Source organism: Phodopus roborovskii, unplaced genomic scaffold (assembly GCF_943737965.1).
Source record: "Phodopus roborovskii unplaced genomic scaffold, PHOROB, whole genome shotgun sequence".
In the NCBI taxonomy this organism is placed as follows: Eukaryota; Metazoa; Chordata; class Mammalia; order Rodentia; family Cricetidae; genus Phodopus; species Phodopus roborovskii.
Genome location: NW_026125052.1, coordinates 6,084,017 through 6,100,835, shown reverse-complemented (window position 1 = coordinate 6,100,835; position 16,819 = coordinate 6,084,017). Strand labels below are relative to the sequence as shown.

At 42.7% G+C, this 16,819-nt stretch overlaps 1 protein-coding gene across 6 annotated transcripts in view; it reads left to right on the top strand.

The window, feature by feature from the left end:
* Positions 1–16,819, top strand: part of Ankfn1 (ankyrin repeat and fibronectin type III domain containing 1) — a 369,637-nt gene that overhangs the window by 47,809 nt on the left and 305,009 nt on the right. For 2 of the 6 annotated variants that reach the window (XM_051192086.1, XM_051192021.1), the window contains exon 1: positions 7,046–7,268. The exons of the other annotated variants lie outside the window; for them this stretch is intronic. The gene's annotated coding sequence lies outside the window, so the exon portion shown is untranslated. Of the gene's footprint in view, positions 1–7,045; positions 7,269–16,819 lie in introns of those variants that run through there. 6 annotated transcript variants of the gene reach the window in all.

Sequence of the window (16,819 nt, the reverse complement as noted above, 5' to 3'; positions counted from 1 at the left end):
CAAGTCCAGAAAGGGCGCTTAGAGTTTGAGCAAGGCCAAAAGCAGTAGGTCTAGAGCCAGGATCCACTGAGGATTTCTGACAACATGGTTCTGTGCCATCTTTTCTGCTGAACCTAAAGAACAAAGATGTGGAGTTCCGACATTGTCCCCACCAGATCACTGAGACCACTGATGTATGGCTTGGGGAGACCTCTAGTGCCCCTTCTCACTTGCCCCAGAACAGTAAGGCCTCTCTACAATCATGTTTTTATTAGGACAGAAAAAGAAAAAAATCCACATCTTAAGAACCATCTTTAAAAAAACAAAATAATGTTTCTATCCTTGGTAGAACTTGGTCCTGTGGCCACCCCCGAACTGTCACATGAACTGAGGGCTCACTTTTTGCTTGGTATTTGAAGACTATTTTTTTTAAAGATTTATATTAATTTATATAGACAGTGTGGGGGCGGGGCGTGAGCGTCCATGGACATCAAACCACTGGAGCTGGAGTTACCAGTCTTCTGAGGTACTTTATGTGGGTACTTCATGTTCGGTGAGAGACTCTGCCTTAAACATGAAGGTGAAAAGCAAGAGAAGAAGACACACAGTGTTCCCTAGCTTCCACACATGCTGCACAGCTGCTTGTACACAAAGCACATACTACCCACAGACATACCAGCCCCAAACACATTCACACACAAGAAATGCATTCCCTTGCAGGTATCATCAGATTGTAGGCTACTGGCTGGAGGTGCTCACACTAGGAGCTAGCTCCCTGCCTCCACTGTCCTTAATAGTACTGGAGAAGCCTGTGATTTGCATGACAAGAGACAAAGAACAGACAAGCCATTGTCCTGTCCTTGTAGCCCTTGGCAGAGCCCTCTCATTCTATCCTGCTCCTGGCAACACTTGTTGCTGTTTTACTAAGTGGCAATTAACATTTGCAGGAAGGAGGGGGTGGCAGAAGAGCAGGAGGGGGCTGTAAATCTCCTCACAGTGGCGTCTGAATCACCTACTGAACCAAAAAAGAAGGGTGACAGGACCTCTGCGTCCCAGACTCATTGAAAGGGAGTTTAGAGAACCTTGCTTCATTTGGCCAGATGGCAGGCTAGGGTCTAAGGATGACAGAAGAAATGTTTTTTCCTACTGAGGATGTCTTGGTCCAATGGGAATCATGGAAATGGGTCATTTTACTATTGGTGTTGCAGTGATGTCAGTTTAGAACAGCAGGAGACATTTGGGAATTCTCAGCATATATCTGATTGACACAACCCTGGGTTAATGAAAGAGTTGTGACAACAAGCTCCGAGGGGTTTTAATGATGCTGCTAGATATCCTACAGAGCACATAACTATCTCTACACTAAGAAAGTTGGGGCTCCAACTTTTATCAAGGCTGAGAACCTGATAATAAACGGTTATTCTTTTGTGTCTGACTGGGAGCTCGTAACTTTATGTTATCATCAGTAAAATGATGTAATGGAGTTGGTATTTTCCCCCCATTTTACAGAAGGTGTCTGTCATCTTGCCCAGGATCACACAGCAGGAATCACAACCAGGCATTGCTCCCAAGCTTAAGTGATAAGTTCTTCCCCATCCATTAAACCTCCCCCAACCCCCCCCTTTTTTTTTTTTTTTTTTTTTTTTTTTTTTTGCCTTTACAAATGGTGGCCAAGGATACTAACTCTGCCCTTCTGAGAGTGGTTCTGATGGGTAACACTGAATGAGACTAGCTTTGTGAGAGCAGTGGCAGGAGCTGAAATACCACCAATGTGATGTATGTGTGCCAAAGGAATAAACATTGGACCTCAATCCCTTCCCTCAGAAAAACAGATTTTTTTTAGAACCACATGATCTTCCCGGTCCCCTTCAGCTCCAAACATGAGGCCCAGTAAGCTGAGTGACTACCAGGTAATGTTCACACGAAGGTTTCCCTGACTTCATTTTCTTGTAGCAGCCTATCTGTGTGGTCTGAACCTCATATCTCTATTTCTCATCCCAGGATGGTGATAATTTGAGTAGAGAAGACTCTGGCAAGTCTTTCCATTTTTACATCCTGGTGTCCTCATCCTCAAATTTAGGAATGCTAGCACTTGGCTTTTCCTTACAAACCTCATCTTGAAGATTACAAAGTCCTGTGAACCCTTTCCTCTAGTGTTCAAAAGGGAGTCCCTGTGAGCCCCTTCCCCTGGGGTTCAGTAAATAGCCCCTGTGGACCCCTCCCCCTAGGATTCAATAAGGAGCCCCTGTGGACCCCTCTCCCTAGGATTACGAGCCCCCTGTGAACCTCTCCCCCTAGAGTTTAATAGGGAAACTTGAGAGGGGGATACTTGAGAACATCTAAAATGCTATTGGAATTAAGTTCAAGGAGGATGATTATTGAGAACTACTTGGGTGATAGAATCAGGGAACATTGTTCCAGGAACCCACTGAAGAGAGATTAGCTGAAGTACCACTCTCCTCTCTAGCTGTCCCCACAGCAACATCATCAGGTGAGCCTTTGGCATCACATAAGCCTCTGGACTTTCACCACAACAAATAACTAAAGTGAAATTCAGGGATCAATGTTCTCCATGTCTTTACTGTCAGGGATTAAGTACCCGGCTTGCCAGGTGACATTTGGGAGATGCTGGTTTCCTCTCGCTTTGGAGACCTTGACAGAGAGTGGCTCTGCTTTGAAAAGACCCCAGAGACAAGCACGTTGACTTGCCTAGGGTAGTAGAACTTGGAGGGGTTGGGGAAGGCAGGCTAGTGTGACTGTACCCAAATCTAACAAGAACCCAGGATGCCTAAGAACCTGTGAGATAAGTAGAGATCAGAAATCCCACCCTCTAGCTTGATGGGTCTAAATGTTGTGAGAATAGCTCTCTCCGTCGTCCCCCTTGAGCACACAGATGCCTTTGAAGTTTTCAGAGATCCAACACTGTTAGAGTCTCACTGGTTTTCAGGTCTCGTTGCAGGAGTGAATTTTCCAAGGGCAAGTCTTGTTAGGTAAGACCTGAGTAAACTCTGTTTCTTGCTTGCTGTCACTTCCCCCAGCTTCCTCCTCAGGTCTGTTTTCTCACTGTTATGGCTCTGTATTGAAGCGGTTTGTCAGGGCACGTCCAAACTGCAGTCAAAATTCTCCATTAACCATTCCAAAGAGCTTACTAGTGTTTTGTTTTTTCTTATCATATATCTGAGCTCATCACCCCAAAGTAATTGCTCCACATCAGCCAAACATGTCCTTGCACTGAGCCCGCATCACATTTCTTTCAGAAGCTCACACCTGGCCCCACCCTTGTGTCCACCTGGTAACTTTCCCTAAGACAGAGGGTTGTTGCCTAGGAATCAAGACTGACTAGACTCAGTATAGGTTAAGTGAATGCACTTACACAAGGAGTGGGTGACCGTGGAAAGTTCCAGCTCCAAGGATTCACTCAGGCTTCCCTCTGTGTCCCCACTGGAAGCAAGAGAGTGAACCACCTGTCCCCAACCCAAACCTCAACCCATAATGTCACATCAGCACCTGTGACCATGCCCAGATGGGCATGGTCAGTGCTACAGGTGTGGGTCAGGTGGCTATCTCATTACAAGAGCCTAAGTACTATTTCCTTTAAATATCTTTCTCTAAACAACCCCATTTACCTAGACTCAAATACACTGACTGCTTCCACATTGTCATAGCACGATGATGACAGACTTAGGACACTGAGTCATCTTTTCTTCACTCTATCCTCTCTCCAAAAGCCTGAGTAGCAATTCTTTGTAATACACTCTGTGCCAACCACTGCAGTATTAGGTCATCAGAATCTCTCTGACAACCCTATGAAAATAATGTCACAACTCCATCTAATTTTGCAAATGACTAATGGAGGGGTTAAGTGGCTTGGTCCACAGTACGTAGATACTCCTGAGTGTAACTGATATTTGAACCCACACTCTTCAGAGTCCTGATAAATGCACTATGTCTAATCATCCTAGTTTTGCTGAAGATGATGTCCTGTCTCCAAATCTGTAGAATTAGGACTAGGGGAAAATGTTGTGTGTATATCCATGGAAATATAGGGGACAAGGCAAAATTTCACAAGGTTGAGATTTTGATCTTATTTTATAAGCCAAACCTGTTTCTCAACATCTTTCTGAACTCTCCCAATGTGAAACTATTAGATAGATGAGATTAATGTTATAGGTGACCATTATGAATTATGATGGGTTCAGAGGTTCCTGAGAGGCCTATGAATGGGATCCTTAATTGCTTACATGTGGTTCATATACAGGGTTTAGGGTTAGGGATCTGTGTAAATATCCCAGTTGTGCCCAACTGGTATAGACTTAGTAAACCTTCTTGGTATCTTTGAGTTCTAGATTTCTGACTTATAAAATGAGGATAATCTTTGTTCTCCCACTGTGTTAATCAGGACAAATGAGTTGTGCTACAGCAACAAATATCTCGGTGGTTCATAGCAAAAGTTTGCCTTTTGCTCAAGTTCACATTCAGAACAAGAAGAGCCAATTCTATGTGGGTTCCATAGAGGCCCTATCTACACCAGATGTATGCTACCTGGAAACTTTTGACCCAGATGATTTCTTATTATAGAAGCTGTTGTACATTTTATAACAGTGTGTAGAATCTCTCATTCCTGCTGAGTAGAGGTCAGGAGTGTCCCTTCCTCCTGTAACAACCAAAATTATCTGCATATGTCCCATGTTCTCTAGGATGCCAAGGCCACGCCTGCTTAAAAATCACTGAGTTAGCCACATACACACATCAGCACAGCTGAAGGGAAGGAAGGCTGAACTCACATACACTGGCAGAAGAAATCCTCCTACACAAACATCCCACACTCACCTTCCCTTACTGTGAATTGAGAAAGCCAGGCATGTGCCCATACCTAACCTCACAGAGATCAGTCCTACAATTTTACCAAAAAACATGATGAAATATGTGTCATCAGATCCAATAGACAACAATTCGGAAAAAAATAAAAATGTGCAGTGTTTACCACAGCCTCTATCAAATAAGCAGAGGCTATTATTTGGGGACTGTTAACATCAGAGTAAAGTTCAAGACCAGCCATCTGGTCTCCCCTAGGGAACATGAAGAGCTGTGGATCAAAATGGCAGTACAGAATTCCCATCTCAGTGGTGCCTCGTTTCTTGCCTAAAGCTGGTAGAGCCTGATTAGTTTGTGAAGTTTTAGTCCAATAGTGTCCTTATTAACTACTGCATGGGTACCCTTCAGGCATGGTCCAGCCATTGCTATCCTGAAAGCAGAGTAGCTCTGGTGATTCCAATGCATGTTCCTCCTAACATAGGCCCTATCAGCAATCGCTGGTAGAATGAGGAAGACAAAAAAAAAAAAAAATTGCCAGGTGTTCGCCTTGCACTCTAGCCACTGCTGGCTTCTTTCTGCCCACTTCTAGCTGCTGGCAAACCTGCCCTAACTGCACGTCACTGGTGGGGCGGTGTGCTACGGTATACAGGAGGTGGAAGGGTGACTGGGGTGAGGACTCTAGTGACTCAACCTTCTTAAGTCATCACTCATGGTGGGGTGGAATGTTTTGGTGCTACAAGTGCCTATGTATCACCAATGCTTCTGTACGTAACCCTTCCATGAGCAGCAATAATAACTCATCTGTTGGACAACCTAGACTTGGATTCATTTCTTTACTCTATTTGCGGTGAAATGAAATCTCTCCACAGGAAAAGTCACATAACAACAGTACTGTAGGCCAGTCTGTTTCTTGTTATTTAACATGCACAAGAAAGAGCCCACCTGGTGGCTAGCTTTCCACTGTCACTTTGAGTCTTTCTCTGTGTCTCATGTCCTCATTAGTGGGGACTTTTCCTTTGTACATTCCGTATGCACCATCTTTCTCTTATGCCATATTCTTCCTCCCCGAAATATTACCTTCTCATTTTTCAAGCACATTTTTGTTTTCTTCAGTTTCCAGAAAGCATTTCTGACTTCTCAGATTGCATTTTTCTCTACATCCTCATTCTGCCAAGAGCTTACACTAAGTAGAGATCTCTCCTAAGTCATGTACCATGATTTGTGATACATATTGACTCATGGAATTTTTTTTTCATGGATGCCTGTCTTCTCTACTGAATGGAGAATACAGTCATGAGTTTCTTTTGCTCACCTTATAACCCAAGGGAGTTATACATGATATATAATAGACACTCAGGGAAGGCGAGTTGGGCTGGGGAGATAGCTTTAGTCAACGAAGTGCTTGCCTTGCAAGTACAAAGACCAGTGTTCAATCCCCAGAACCTGGAATGGCCTCTCTTAGGGTTTATATTGGGGTGGGGAGTCTTTTAACTACCAGGCAACAGTCCATCCTGAGGGAAGTCAAGGCAGGAACTCAAGCAGGGCAAGAACCCAGAGGCAGGAACTGAAACAGAGACTCTGCTTATAGGTTTGCACCTCGTGGCTTGCTCACCCTGCTTTCTTATCGAACCCAGTACCGCTTGATCAGGGGCAAGACTGCTGCCCATGAGCTGCACCCACCTCCATCAGTCATTAATCAAGAAAATGTACTACAGACTTGCCTACAGACAAATGTATTTTCTCAATCAAGAGTCCCTCTTCCCAAAAGACTCTGGCTTGTGTCAACCTGATGTAAAACCACCTAGTACATGGCATACAATTGTAATTCCAGCCAGGAGACATAGATAGGCAGGTCCCTGGGGGCTGCTAGCTATCCAGCTTAGTCTATTTAGTAAGTTCCAAGCCAGTGAGAAACAATGTCTAGAAAAGGAAGCTGGACAGCACCTGAGGAATGAACCACAATTGGCCTCTGGCCTCCGTTCACATGCACATCACACAGGAACATACACACATATGAACACCCACACATACACACACACAAATGCCGGCTGAATGAATGGATATCTGTTGGATGAATGAATGGATGAATGCCTAGACCTAGACTGAATCCGAGTCTCCTGATATCTGCTTTGAATATCTTTCCCATGCTGCATACAACAAAGTACTGGCCCCATCATATTTCCCAGGAAACAAAAATCAGAGAGGTGGAAATTCCCAGTCTAAAAATCTCAGACTCCTCACCTCCTTTAAGGACACTCCTAGCAGAAGGTATGCCACCTGCACACACAGTGACCGAGTGATTAGTCCTGGCCTGCCACCCTGGCAGCCGTGTTTGCAAAAGCACTCAGCTCCAGTTCCTGCTAGGGAACCATGGTGAAGACTCTAAACAGAACTGACTGAGCAACCTTGGGCTGGAGCAGAGAGGATATCCTGGAGTTCTGAGGGGTGCTGACTGGTCATCCTGAGCTGCTGGGGTAAGTCTGCTCTTCTTCCTCGGGATTCAGGCTTAGCTCCTGGTCTCATTCACCTTGCTTCTTAGCAGCCATGCTGCTGGCCTTTCAGTCTGAATGGTAATCCATTTTCTTCCTCCCCTTCTCCTGGAGTGCATCCAGATTTCCAGCCCCCTGGCTTGTTGCCCAATCCCACATATGTTCTTGCCTCTATCTCCAAATGAGGAGTAGCCAATCTCTTTTTGGTTAATGGAACCCAGTCTATAACCAGGTAGCGGCTTACAGCATGTTTCCCAGGAGTAGAGGTATCAGATCCATTCAGCTGCCACTCAGTAGCTACTCACGGCCCCTTTCTCTCATTCCAGAGTGTGATCACATTGCTTTACATTGAATCTATGCTTGACATACCTAAAGTTAAATATTCCAGACAAATTCATAAATGGGGAAAAGATTTGTTGAAGAAAAAAGGGCTGGATTTCTGAGGGGGAAAAAAATCCCAGTCACAAATGTATACTGGAATAAAAACAAAACAATGGGCATTTTAACTGACTTCCTTTACAGCTGTGATTTAAGTAGCACCTTCCATAGCTCCATGTTTTTGTTTTTATTTTGCTGCTGTTGTTTATAGGGTTAGATGAAAATGCATAGTATTGGCCAAAAGCAAAAAACAGAACAAAAAACCCATAATAGATACTTGAAGTTATTAGGTACTAGCTAACATAATTATAAAGTACCTTTGAAATTTTCAGAAAAAGATGACAAAATGCTAGCAGCCAGCCTCATTGAGTTTATTCCATTAAATCAGAAGAACACTTGAAACCATTAGTGGAATGATGGATTCTCTGATAGTGTGGCCCCTAGAGGCCAGTAAGAAAGTGTTAAGTTTGAGGGAGAAACCCACAGTCCTAGTGGAGAGAATGCTGGCTAGGTTATATATTTTTACTTAAGTGTGTGCTAACACTCTCAAGCCACTAACTCCAGATGAAATCATCTTAGCCTCAAGAAACAAATCCATTTGTGTAAAGTTTTCTTGACAAAAAGTAGTTATGGTGACATACAAATGAATCCAACATTTAAAGCAACTGCTATTATAATGCCGCCTAGCATATTTTATTAAAACAAGAGGTCTTTAAAAACAACAAGAAGAGTTATGCGTTGCATGATTCTGGAGTCTGTTCATTGGTTAAAACACATTATAATATCATTCCTGGGGGACTTACTTACTAATCGATGGCCGTCCTCCAGGATGAAGAAGACAAAAGTTTAGTTGTGGTTGCTACTTTAATGTGATTTATTCCTTCTGGCTCATTCATGAGAGAATGAAGTCAGATTGTCACTAAAATCAATTCTCTCCAGCCTCAGTATTCTCTCTCTCTCTCTACCTCTCTCTCTCTCTCTCTCTCTCACACACACACATCTTTATTTGTTAATTACTAAAATAATACTTGACTATAAAATATCCAAGTGTGACAAATAGGCATAAAAATTGAAATTCACTATGTAACTCATATACCCAAATCAAATCTATCCCTTTTCAGAAGTAACCGTTAATTGGTATATATCTTACAGATAAAGTTTTCTCAGAATGCATAGGAATACAGATAAGTTAGATGTAAAATAATTATACTTAGTGGCTTGGATTGTTTTAAATCTTTAAATAAAATTGTGGTGTGTATTCTCTCTCTTGTAACTAGATGTTTTCTACTTGAGACTATGTCCCAGGGGATGGGGGAGATGTCCCATAACGTCCTCAGTATAAATCCCATTTTAAAAAGATTGGCATGGTGGTACACACCTGTAATCTCAGGGCTTTCTGGTCAGCCAGTCAAGCCAGTTGGTGAGCTCCAGTTTCAGTTCAGAGATCCTATCTCAAAATCAAAGTAGAGAAACCGTATCAATCTCTGACCTCCTCATGCATAGACACATGCACAGAAACACATACGTGTGTGCACATACATACACATAACACCTCAAGATTTTTGTCAGTTGCCATAGTACTTAATATTCCATTCTATACATTGTCATGGCTTGTTTTGCTTTTTCCTATTATAGAAGATGCATAAACATACATATATACATGTGTGTGTGTGTGTGTGTGTGTGTGTGTGTGTGTATTTCTATATTATTTCTATAGGATACCTAAGTGTATATAATAGTATTTCCTTAGGAATCATGACAAAGTCAAATATCATTTGTGCATCTCAACAGCTGTATAATGGGAATTCTATGTTGCTTTCCCCAAAGAATTAACTGAGCTAAGCTGTATTTTTGATTCAACCTTGGATACTGTTAAATATTTAAAAGATGGAAGCATAGAAGGGAAGGGCCCTGCTTAGCATGTTACATTTTACATAGAAAACTAGCCCATGGAGCTGGGCTGTGCGGGCTTTGATTGCATGTCCAGACTTGGCCTGTAGGACCATGTGTAAGCTATGCAGCCTCTATGTGCCTCAGCATTCTCATATATGAAGTAGGAAGTCTTATGTCTTGCATAGCCTTCCTTATGGAGCTATTGTAATGAAACAGTATATTCTCTGGCATCATACCTATGGTATAAATGGTGAGGGGCTACTACAAACATTAATGCAATGGGAATAATGACAACAGCTACTGTTACCATTGCTGTATAAGTCAAAGAGATGGTCCCAGAGTCACAGGGAGAGACAGAATCTTTGTGCACTGACATTTGAGTAGTTCAGATAGACACGTGGGAAGAAAAAACATTAACCATTTCCCAATTTCAAGCTATGAGGATGCCAGAGCAGAAAATGGCCCTGAGGCCATTGATTACAAAAGTTTCATCGTGTTACCTAAGATCACACAGCAACAGACTCCAGCCCAGGATGTAACTTTTGACTGTTAGGCATACACCTCCTAACAATAAAGAACACATGAAATAAAGAGCATGGTCCTCAGACTGTGTGTGAAGTCACTATAGAAATCTTTTACTCACCACCCCCCACCTTCCCTCCTGAGAAACATTTTGCCTTTGGAACCCTGGGTAGGAACTGGAGCAAGTCTCTTAGCCCTTACAGTTTAGCCATTTTGTTTTCATTCCCCTGCCATTTAGTGGGGACCATAGCCCTTCAATGTACTCTCATAGAATTTTATAGCCAAACTTCTCAGAACCCAAACAATTAACATCCAGGCGCCCCGCAACCTTCCCATGCCACATTGTCACCTCCCCCTGCTTTCTTTAAGCAAATGTCTTCTCAGTGCATTCTACTTGTTCCTTTCCCTCTAAAGTCACCCTGGAGTTGCTCCCGCTCCCTCTGCCCTGAGCTCTTGCTTCACTATCCATAATCACCTGCTTCAAAGTTCTATGGTTGAACACCCTTTGAATAACCAGCCGCTGATCTAGTAATGACCTCCACCCTCAAGAGCGGGGAGCTCTCAGCTATTGATCACACAAAGATGTAAGTCAGGTAACACTTTGTGTTTACAGCTCTCTCCTTTCTTAGAATGTTATGCCCAAGAAGCCTCTTAGAGATGAAATTATCCAAATGAATGGCATCCTCTTTGGCTGTGTTGGTCAAGTATTCCTTGTAAGGGGACTTCCATTGTATTGTGTGTAATTCAGACTCCACCCGCAGCAGCGTACCTCATGGAACACATTCAGAGGAAGAATGTCAGGAGAGAGAGCACCAGAGTCAGAGACAGACCCACAGAGATTGGACAATGGGGAGTATTCTGAAGAAAATACTTACAGGAAGATGCTAAAGTTCGGTTCACCCAGCTCAGGGACTAAAGGGACTATTTGTAGTGGTTATTTGAGAATGCATTAGCAACCAGCACAACACTGAGCAAGGGTATCTCAAAAGAATATTGGTGATGGTGATGTACAGAGCCCTAGATGACCTCTACACTGTTCTGGGTATTAACCTTTGGCTACTGGGTCATGAGCAGGTCATCCAGGATCCCTGGGAAGATACTAGAATAGAGGGACATGGGTAGAGAATCTAGGAGAGATAAATTCTGCAGTGGTGTCTAATGCTCCTTCAGAAGTGCTTTAATGGTTGACCCAGACCAGCTGGTACCCACTAGTTGAAGAGCAGGCATGGATGTTGAACAGTTTTTTCCCCCTGAAAATTGGCACAGAAAGAATATATCATAAAAGTTGGCTGCATTGGCTCTCTGGGATCTGGACAGTTTTCAGAAATAATACCAGCAGAGCAGAATTATGGAGAAATCAATTTCTAATGAAATATAATCGCAACCTAAATTTTGAACTATTGAAGATAGTAGAAAATCATACTGACATGCGGACCCTTTGGACCTTAAAAGTCTATAACTTCACTAAGTCTGAAATCATTTCATAGATGAAGAAACCAAAGGCCAGGGAGGAAGCATTATTCTGGTCTGCTTTGTATATGTGTATCTGTGTGTGCAGTGTGCATGTAATATGTATGAAGTGTACATGTATATATATATGCAAGTGTACATGTATGCACACACAAGGAGGTGGAAGCTCAACCTCATATGTCTTCCTCAGTCTTTGCCTTGTTTTTTTAAGATTGGAGGTAGAGGGACCTTGCTTTACTTGGAGCTTTCGAAGTCAACTGGGGGAGCTGTCCAGTGAGCCCCAGGGCCTCAAGGGTCTCCCCATCCCAATCAGTAGAATTATAAAGATGTGTGACCAAGCTCTTTTATGTAGGCTCTGAGATGCAAACTCAGGACTGAGCATTTCACCAACTGCACCATGCCCCATTGATCTGCTTGAGTTTTGCTGTTTTGCTTCCATACTATGGACTAGGTTTTCTGTGTGTGCTGTTTCTGTCCCTATATAACATTGTTTGTTTTTCCACTCCCTATAATAACCAGAAGTGTTCGCTGCAAACAATAGCATTTTTGTAAAAACATGACTGTGAATGGATGGACCCTGCTCAGCCTTGTCTATACTTAACACTCAGGGGCTGGAGAAATTTGTCAGCAGTTAAGAGTACTGACTGTTCATTCAGAGGACTGGCATTTGATTCCCAGCATCCTTGTGATGGCCCACAACTGTACCAGGTCTTCAAGCTCTCTATTCTGGCTTGACAGCATACTGAATACATGTTATACATGGGCATGTGTGCATGTAAACGCTCATAGACTCAAAATAAAAACAAATATGTAGTTTTAAAACTTAAGTTCAGGGTCCTAAAGAGGTAGAGGAGAGGATTGAATTCATCTCCTACTGTTCTCTTTGCTTTAGATGTTTGGAATTGATCACTACTGCTTCCTACCCTGTCCAAATTCTGATGGAGGTGCTAATGAGAGCCTCTGGCCAGCAGAAAGAAAAAGAAAGAAAATCAAATAGTCTAATTAATCCAAGAATTATAGTCCCTGAAAAAAAATGGCTGTATTTCCTATAGAAAGCCAGACGGGACCTAATGGGCACTACAGCATCGGGCTTGGCTCCTCCGGGTGTGTGGTTTGGAAGGTACCTGCTGTTTTTTCAGTGATTATGAGGCCCTGCTTGGCTTCCATTAGGGTGGAGCTCACAGGAGCTCCATTCCAAGTCTGAGCTGTCTGTTTGCTTATGAAATGGGAAAAGGAGGGCAGAGAGTAACCTCTTTGTATACGGTGAGCTTAATATTAATAGCAAACATTTATTGAATACTTACTATGTGCCAGGAACCATACTAAGCATTTTATTTGGAAGAGATTATTAAATTCTGCACCCTTATATTTTCCTACTTCATGTTTGGGAAACTGAGGCATGGGTAGAGTGGTTAGCATGTTCAAGATGATATGATAAATGGCAAAATATGTGATCCGGAATACTTCAGCTAGCAGTAAATCCAAAAGCTGCTTTCTATAGTGCATACTTTTAGCTCTTTGCTTTTGTGCTGTGTGGGCCAGAGTGGCTATCTCTTCCATCCTCAAACTCTGGGGCTGTAGCACTACCCCTGCTTTGAGTACACCAAAAGGTTTAGGATTTCTGCTATACAAAATCAAATGCTGGCGTCTCAACTTAAAGAGGATGTGATGGGGGAATGTTGATGCTCTTATTGGTTGATGACTAACACACTAATTGACCAGTAGCCAGGAAGAAGTATAGGAGGGGGCTACCAGACAAGGAGAATTCTGGGGAGAGGACTCAGAGAGGGGCCACCAGGCAGACACCATGTAGCTACTGGGAAGATAGGATGCCTGGGCATTCTCCCATTAAGATAAGACCATGTGGAAATATATAGATTATTAGCTATGGGTTAATAATTAAGAGAGAGCTAGCCAGTAAGAAGCCTGAGCGATCAGCCAGTTTCTAATTAATATAAGTCTCTATGTATTTATTTGGGGCTAAATGGTTGTGAGACCAGGCAAGAAAGAAAATCCATCTACAGTGATGGGCAAGTCAGATATAGGGTTATGCCATAGCCATATGGTAGACCAGAACCAAAAGATAAAGTTTTTCTATGGCCTCTCCCAGACTTCCAAAAAGCCAAATCACAGAATATTTTCAACCTATCAGAGAATGTGGACCTCTCTCTGGTGAAAATAGAGACAACCATATTTAATAGCTACCAATATATTGAATAGAAAGCAAGTTTAAAAGGGTGAAATCAAAGGTTAGAAATTGAAGGACCAAATCAGGAAGCGAGAAGGAATTGTACATAAAGGGAGAAAGTGCGCTGCTCCACACATTAACAAATTAAAGTCTGGCTTTTGTGGTAGTCCGGTGTGTGTTATATGTGCATGAATGTGTGTACATTGTTATATTGGTGTGTAGAGAACACTTTGCAAATGGCACGAATCTAAAGACTTAAGGGAGGCATTTCTGGCAGAGTAAGTTCCATGCAGCCTTTGATTCAATAGGAAATCCTAAATTCTCCTCCAGTTCCGAGTCTGGGATAACAGTTAGTCATACCTGCTGATCCATAGGCCAAGAGTCTACAGTCAGTGAAAACAACTGCAGGTGCTCTTACATGGGTCTAGCCCTGTGTTTAGCAAACTCTAACATATAGAATAAGGTGTCTAGTAAATACCTTGATTCTCATTCAGCCTATCTGGGGTGTGGATTGAGCCTCTGCCTTTTTAATATGATTTCAGGTGTGCTGTTGGTCTATGAACCACACCATAGTCTAGAAACATTATGCAATTCTATCTTTTGACATTTATGTAGTTTTCATAAGTTTCCACATTGGATAGGCTATGAGAATTCAATGTGACTTTCTTTATCCCAGAGTCAGAAAGTTCAGTCTAGATCTAATACCTGCAAATGCTAGCTACCCTCCATTGCCTGCCTATGTGGCAATGTGCACATTCAAGCTACGGTTCCCATGAGACTCTTCCAGAAACAACTCCTGGCACTGAACACAGTAGAAGCCCAACAATCTATTTGCTCAGCCTGCTGTCTACTAGATCTCTTGGATTGGGGCTTGTTGGGATTGGAGTTTGGGTTCCAATTCACTCTAACTTTTGTATAAGATCCCATACATCTCCTGACCCAGGGCTGAGCCAACTCACTGCTATCCTAGAGTCTCAGACAAAAATATGTTTTCTTCTGGATTATCTACCATGTAAAAGAACACAAATTTTCTCCCTTGATTGAATTAACAGTTTAAAATAGCGCCTGGTATGCTTTTGTGTATCAGCCCCACCCCCCTTATTACTAAATAGTTAATCCTTACCAGACCAAGGCCTAATCTTTTTCTCAGTTGCCTCAGCCTTTACCTCCTACTGTTCACTTCTTCTGGCCTCAGTGAGACCTCTTCATGTGCCAAAAGAAAAAAAAAAGTAATGGTTTCTTCCTAGAGCCTACATTCTACTACATTCTAGTTGGAATGATAGAGGCAAATGAACGTCACTTGTCAGATAGCTTCACTTCTCTACTTGGCCATCCATACTCACCCAATTCCAAGCTCTTTAAATTCTTAAAGCCTGAAGGATCCATTGCAGGCACCATGTTTTCCATGTAGCCTTTTGGGATCACTCCACATTCAGACCCCATTCCATAACACATTGTCTTGGTCTCATGACTTTCTTTCTATCTCTTTGAATACACAGAGAAGAATTCCTGTACATGATCCATCAATGTATCTCCAGCAACATGCTTTACTGTATAAATAGGTACCGGCTACCAACAGAGTGGAATTATTTCCAGTCAGACAGGGCAGAGAGCAAAGAGATAGAACAATGGAGTAACAAGGAGGTTGAGGAGACAAGAGGAGACCCTGGAAGTCTCATGGAAGAGATGGTGAGAATTAAAAGTTATTCAAGTACTTCCCATATGCCCAACAGCAGCTAATTCATGTGCTCGTTTTGTCTTAAGGTAGCCTGATAAAGCAAGTCGACCCTGTTATAGTCTACATTTGACAAAGATTCACAGGGAAGGCACACAGAGGCCCTAACATTTGCCTGTCAATAACGAGGTTGGGCTTTGAATCTGTAGGATACATGCTTAGGGTCAGTGTTACAGGTAGGAGTAGAATAGACATGCCAAAATGTTGGCTAAGGCCCATAATGGAACAGGGCATGGGCAGCTCAAGGTGGGGCTGTGGTCATGTCAGACAGTCTGGGAAGGTGGTCTGGGGACAGAGCAGGGTCATGTTTTCCCTTCACAAGAATGAAGAGTATGAGCCACAGAGAAGAAACACCAAGTCAAATTTGTACTGAGAAGCATTGTTTATATGCTGTCCCTGGCCTGGCCCTGGTTTCTGCCCTTGCATAGAGTGAGGATGTCAGCCAGTGCCCCTGGGCAGCTCCATGGGCCCTGGAGGGAGCTCATTGCAAAGTCACACTTTGGATAATAAAGCTGTTGGTGATGCCCAGAGTGGCCCAAATAAAAGTCAAATACCACATTCAGTCCTCCAGGGGTGTTTTTGCTATTAAATTAAGTCTGGAAAAAATAATTGTCTTTGGATATGATTTGAGAGATTTGGGGGAGTCGAATAATCTGAGTAAGGATTTTTTTTTTTTTTTGACTGGCTCCCTCTGGCAGATGACAGCAGATCACAATGAAGGTATGCAATCTTTGAGGAGATCCACCCCCACACTGGCACAGCTATGCCAGAAAAATAGAGGGGGAGGGGGACACTCTGTCACAGGTTCCAGTTTTTATTGCTACATTCCTTGGATGGTCCCGTATGTTTACCTTCAGCTGAGTTTAGACTTGGTGTTCTCTGTGGCCGCTGGCATCAGCCACAGAATTCTTTCATGTCTATTACTTTATTAAGGAATGTAAAAGCCACATACAGACCAAACCAGGGGACACAACAGTAGGAGACACAAATAAGCCTGAATTTGCTCACAAAGAGCCTAAGGGGAGGCTTCCCACCTCTGACTCCTAGATGAACTGCAAGGCCTCCAATGACCAAAAGGGGGCACTCTTAGCACTCGCTCCTAAACCCAATTAATAGTACCATTTTGAAGAGTATATATACAGCAGAAACAGCACTGGGCTTTAAGACCAGTCCTGATAGAAGTTAGGTGGCTAAAAGAATAGACTCTTCTTATGACAGACTTGTGCTTTTTTTTTTAACTTCCATTGACTAGAAATTAGAAGGATAAATGCATAAATAACTGCTTTGAATAGCATCTTGACTCTTCTGTCATAAATGTCCCAAAGAGAACTATAATTTGAGCATCTACTC